This window comes from Myodes glareolus, chromosome 3 (genome assembly GCF_982192425.1).
Source record: "Myodes glareolus chromosome 3, mMyoGla1.1, whole genome shotgun sequence".
NCBI classification, from domain to species: Eukaryota; Metazoa; Chordata; class Mammalia; order Rodentia; family Cricetidae; genus Myodes; species Myodes glareolus.
The window spans coordinates 87,066,125-87,072,417 of NC_142028.1; positions in this window are offsets into that span (position 1 = coordinate 87,066,125).

A 6,293-nucleotide genomic window follows, 5' to 3' on the forward strand; every position below is an offset into this window, starting at 1 on the left:
GATTATGTAAAAGCACTGGAGCAGGGAGCCCTGAGGCACCGCCGAGATAGGAGCAGAGCAGAGCATCGAGTCAGTCTCCGGGAGAGGCCAATGTCATGCTGTCTGTGAGCGGCTTTGGATACTGCACAGCTCTGCACAAAGGGGATTGCTGTGAGAGAGTGACTCTGCTAAGGAAGGCACATTAACTTCCACCGGCCGAGAGCGGCAGCTCCTCCCAGCAGCATTGTTCTGGGGCGAAACACATTTTCTCCTTGCAAGGCAAGGTGTGCAATAGTGATGCTGCCCCTTTAGGAGATGCACATAGGGCATGCATAACCCCACAGACTTTCCCCTTCTTCCTATTGATGTGAACAGATGGCATAAACCTTGAAGCTGATGCCGAAGAGGCTAGCTGTAAAGTCTAGGTCTCAGTGTGATGGAGTGGAGCAGAATCCTTCTCACTCCCTGCTGACAGGTGGTTCTTAAATAAGAGTCTGCCATTATTCTAAGCCATGGAGATGCCAGGGATTTTCTGTTATATTGGCTACAATTACCTAAACTAATATTGTATCCCTTTCGAAATTCGCATTTCTCACCTCAAAGCACGGTACACGTTCATTGGAAGCGTCATGGTTGAGAAAGAGCCACGTCAGAGTCGTGACAGCTCTGGCTGGGCACAAAGGTGGGATCTATTTAGTGAGAGAGAGTCACTGCCACCTAGGGTTTATTTTTCCTTTGTGGACAGAGAGGGGGATTGTGCGTCCTCTCTTTGTATTATCTCCTCATGTGGAGAAAGGGCAGATGGTTCTGTGTGGATGTACACAGGTTTTTTTCTAGTGTGTGTTAGGTGCACTAAGTACAGTCTCCCTGACAAACATAGAGAGCAAGTACTATGGCTTCAGTGTGTCCCCACAGTTGTGTGTGCACTGGAATCCTGGTCACTAGCATGGCAGTGGTGGTGGTGGCAGCATAGAGCCTTTGTGAGGTAGAGCTAGTAGGAATCATGGGGGAATTGAACTGTTATTGGAAGACACTAATGTAACTATCAAAGACTTGAGCCCATATTTATTCATTTATTTATTTTGGAGACTGGGTTGGTTATGGAGTCAGGCAACTTCATGTCCTTAGTCTCTTTTATATGTCATGCTTCTTTGAACTTTTAGTTACCAGAACTGTAAGCCAAATAAACCTCCGTTTTATAAAGTACCCAGTCCATGGTGTATTGTTACAGCAATATAAGGGAAAGTAATAGAGACTGACAACACCAAGTGTAAGCCTTATTGATGAAGAAAAAGCAGAAAGTACACCAAGAACATGCAAATAGCATTGCTGCTGCTGCTGCTGCTGCTGCTGCTGCTGCTGCTGCTGCTGAGCACACTGTGATAGCCAGGTAGAAGAAACCCACAGTGAGTTATGAGATGAGGAATTGTTCGGCATGTGGACTGGAAAGCTGACTTTGCAGCTTCGCCCCAGCATTCAGGACACGCTTGCCAAATTCAATGGACTTCTCCAGGAAGATACGATTTAGCCCTGCAAGTGGGCGTGATGCTCGGCTCCTAATCCTTGCCATACTGCTGTCTGGAAAGGACTTAACAGTATGTATGAAGAGAAGTGGTCAGGAAGCAACACTAGAACAGGACAGGTGGGCCATGTTGGTGATAAAAAGCACTCTGTGGGTAGAGTTCCTGATGGGGAAATGTCAACCTTAACCACGGAGCAGTATGATCTCCATAATCCTGATATGATGGCTTCACATGCTGCCTGGTTCACAGGTCGCCATGTAGTCCTTAGTGTCTCTCTAGGGCCAATTGTCAAATGTTGGAGGCACGGCACACCATGGCTTTTACCAAGCACTTTTTGTGGTTCCTCCAAATTTGAATATTTTATTAACCCCATCCCCAATGACCATTGATGCCATCAGCATAGACATCGAAATATCTTGAGTTCAACCAATGGAAACACATATTTTTTGTGTGTTTAAAGATAACACATACATACAAACACACACACACACACACACACACACACACACACACACGGTTAGGAGGTTGACTCAGACAGCAAAATCCTTTGCTGTGCAAGTCTGGTAACCCGAGTTTAACTTTTGGAAATCATGTATGTGCAAGAAGAGAACTGACTCCACATTGTTTTCTGGGCTCTGGCATGTGTGTCCATAAGCACGCGGGCATGCACATATGCACATGCGCACACACACACACACACACAATAATAATAATAATAATAAATCAAAATATGTAAGTATAGGCAGCTGAATTTAAAAACAATGAAAACATTCAGAGTACTCATTTTCTACTTCAAATATTCCCGGGAATGCTCAAATGTGTGAGGAGGGAAAGCGGGATGGTAGCTGGCTTCGTGCCACAGAACTAATTGCCTGGGGGACTTTAAACAACTGGATGGATTATGTATTTGCATTGATTTTGCGGATTAGCTGCAGCAAATGGTGAAATTTAATCCACTTTGTTCGTCTGCTCATTCACTCATTACAGGACCAAGTTCAAACTCCTTAGCCCAGCAAATGAACAATTTTTCAGTCTGCATGCTTCCGATGATCTCGACTTCACACACACCTAAACTTCCCATCGATTCACTTATACATTTAAAAATAATTATTTTTCAGCGTTCACTGTGCACTGGACCAAGCTCTGTGCTAAGGTGGAAGGTGCATCAGTCACTCTCGTGTTCACTGCACTTACAGAGCCTTCATTTGCGGAGAGAAAATAAAGTCACATCATTGCCTATATCTACCATGATGAATTAGAAACTGTACATTGATTGCTGGGTCGGGTGCTGGGGTAGCTGTAACAGGGCCCGAATCCCTGAGAGAGAGATGCAGTGAGGGTGAAACTTAATCTGAAATGAAAACCTGGGATACCAAAAGTGCCCAGGACCATGGAAGGCCTGTTGAGGACAGTCACAGACAGTGAGCAGGGTTGGCAGACAAAAGGAGGTCATGTGGCTACAAACAGTAAAGTCATGGGGCAGGGCTCTCCAAGATTGCTAAGAGACCATGTGCCTCAGATTGTGCATGGAGAGTTACAGGGTTGATTGTTTTCCTTGTCGGGCTTTGGATCCATCTCTTTCCTATGTCCTTATGCCTTTTGGAAGAATTTATCTTGTGTCTTAAAGGAAACACTGAACTTAAACTCTTGAACAATTTTGGAACTACTAGGACTTCAAAGACTATTGGAGATTGAAGAAATATACACCACATTGTGATACGGTCATCATCATTCAGGACTGGAGGTTTAAATCATGGCTTCAATATAAACTGTACTTCCCAGGGTCTTGATTCGAATGCTTGGTCCTTAGTTGGTGGTGCTGTTTGGGGAAGATCTGTTTCCTGTAGGTAGTAGGAACCAGTTGGGGGAACATTGGTCATTGGGTGAATGAATGCCTTTGGTGACTGTACTCGGTCTATGATTCTTTCATTATTCCATTCTAGTTGGTCCTGAAGACAAAAAGCCCTCTTCTCCACATTCCCCTGCCACGGTATTCCACTCAAGTGTGTGGCAGAACTAACCCTGTGCTGAGTTTCAGAGGGCATGATCTAAAATGAAGCCTTCTCCCTTTAAATGTTTCTGTCAGATATTTGGTCGCAATAACAAAATGAGTTAATGAATCCATCAAAAGTGCTGTTTTCTCCCCCAAATGCCTTTGTTTAGCCACTGCTGACACCACCACATATGGTGATGTTTGTTTGTGTTTTAACAGCTAACGCTTGCCTGAAGATCAGAGTGCAGAGCTAGCCACACTAGCCATAGAGGCCAGGCGGTGGTGGCACACACCTTCAATCCCAGCACAGAGGCAGACAGATCTCTGTGAGTTCAAGGCCACCCTGGGCTACACGAGATTGAATCAGTCTAAAAGAGAAACAGAGCCAAGCAGTGGAGGCTCACACTTTTAATCCCTGCACGAGGGAGGCAGAGATGGGAAGTGATATGGCTGGGAGGAGAGAGGACTATATGACAGGAGGAGCCAGGGGCTCAGGATTCAGTCATAGGATTTGTATGGACAGGATACCCCATTTGGTCTGAGGATTTCATAGAGGTGAGATCTAGTGACTGACTTCTCTGCTCCTCTGATCTTTCAGCTTTCACCCCCTAATATCTGATTCTAGGTTTTTATTATTAAAACTAATTAGAATTTGCGCTACAACCACATACACACACCTTCATATATATACTCACAGAAATTGGCAAACCTTCGGACCAAAGTGAGAATTATGTCACTGTCTGCTGGTTCACAAAAGTTATCCCTGAATTTAGGATTCAAGTCTTAAGGATTTTGTGAATCAGTGACACACAGGCTATGGTCTTGTCTTCAAACTGTTGTGTAGCCCTAGTGTAAGGAAGCCATATAATACAGAGGTAGAACACGAGCAAAAAGAGCAGGGATACTCAAGGTAAGCGGTGAGAATATCTTACAAACAAAATCAAGCCAGAAGAAGCTGGTCTGTCAATATGTGTGTGTGTGTGTGTGTGTGTGTGTGTGTGTGTGTGTGTGTGTTGTGGGGGGCTATCTCCATATCTAAAGATAGCAAACCTGACATCAGAACCTTAGCCAGGACTTTTCAGTTTATTCTGTATGTTTCTCCTTAACTTTGCAAATAAAACACATGGAATTAGGCTAGCACAACACGTAACGTATGTGGAGGTGGGCTCCCACTGCCATAATAAAATAGCCATCCTTATGGGGCTCCCTGGGCATTTAGAGTCAGGCAGGCTCACTGCGGCAATATAAGCTGCTCATGCTCTAAAGCAAGACTAATGAAAACCCAGAGACAGCTATTGAGGTTCAACCTGAAGGTCAGAAAAGCAAATCAGCCAGCCACTGGCTCTTACCTCTACCACAGTCCAAAATGGAGATCCTGCCTCCCAGAATTCTCAGAATAAGACTGTGTCTGAGAGCTGTCTCCTCCAGTTTTATAATCCTCTCTAGGGCTGGGATTAAAGGCGTGCACCACCGCTGCCTGATTTCTATGGCAAACTAGTGTGGCTACTGGGGATTAAAGATGTGTGTCACCACTGCGTGGCCTGTAAGGCTGACCAGGGCAGCTGTTTTACTCTATGATCTTCAGGCAAGCTTTATTTATTAAAATATCACTATCATGCTCAGGTGTGGAAGACAGAGCAACCTAGGCCTTTCTGGCTACTGGAAAGAAGACAGTGATTGGAGTCCATCGTTGTCATGGATTAATGTGGGGCAAAAATGCATCTGGATCTGGAAGCTGCACTAGCTTATGTTAATCTGCCTACAGAAGGACCGCCTGGGGCTGCTAGACCCTCAAATCTCATTCTCCAGGTCCTTAAGTGTGGGAGGACAGCCAGCGAGTGTGCCCGGAGAGAAGTAATGCGTCCCCAGGCTTCTATGCAGGTCCCTGGTAGTGGGGTGGTGTGGGAAGTCCTTCTGTCTATGTGTTGCTTTTATTGGTTAATGAATAAAGAACTGCTTTGAGCCTATGGCAGGGAAGAACAGAACTAGGTGGGGAAAGCTAGGCTGTATGCTGGGAGGAAGAAGGGCAGAATCAGAGAGACGCCATGTAGCCCTGCCGGAGACGGATGCTGGAACGTTAGCTGGTAAGTCACAGCCACATGGCAGCACACAGATTAATAGAAATGGGTTAAATTCATATGTAAGAGTTACCAATAAGATGCTAGAGCTAATGGACCAAGCAGTAATTTAATTAATAGTTTCTGTGTGATTATTTTGGTTTTGGGTGGCCGGGATGAACAAGTAGCCTCCCTGCTACAGTGGGCCTCTTTCCAAACCTTGCACTTTTAGTCCAGGTCTCCCTGGCCAGCTCCAGGGTCTGCTCATCTTCTCTGTTTCTTTTAGGGTCCTTGCTGCTGGTACACTCAGCATTTGTGAGACCCATTATTTGGCCCTGTTTGGGAGGAGCTGCACAATTCTGCCCTATTACTTCTGACCCAGTCTCTGGTTTGGGGTTTTCATTTTATTTATCTATTTCTTTACTTGGCAGTTCATTGCTATGTAGATTAGGCTGCTCTCAGATTCACTGTGTGGTCCAGGCTGTCCTTGAATCTGAGATCCTTCTGACTCAGCTCCCAGAGAACTGGGATCAAAGGTGTGCCTCACGCCCAGTGGGGTTGGTGCTTTTGAGAAGCAATGCTGAAGAGCGGCACACTGTGGACGTTTGAGGTACAGCAGCCCGACTTCATCCTGTCATTCATCGGTGTGTGACTCTAGGCAAGGTGCTATGCTTCTCGGATGCCCAAATCTTTCTTTGCAAAGGGAGGAGAGTTGTACGGGGCTGTAAGGCTCTGGGATGC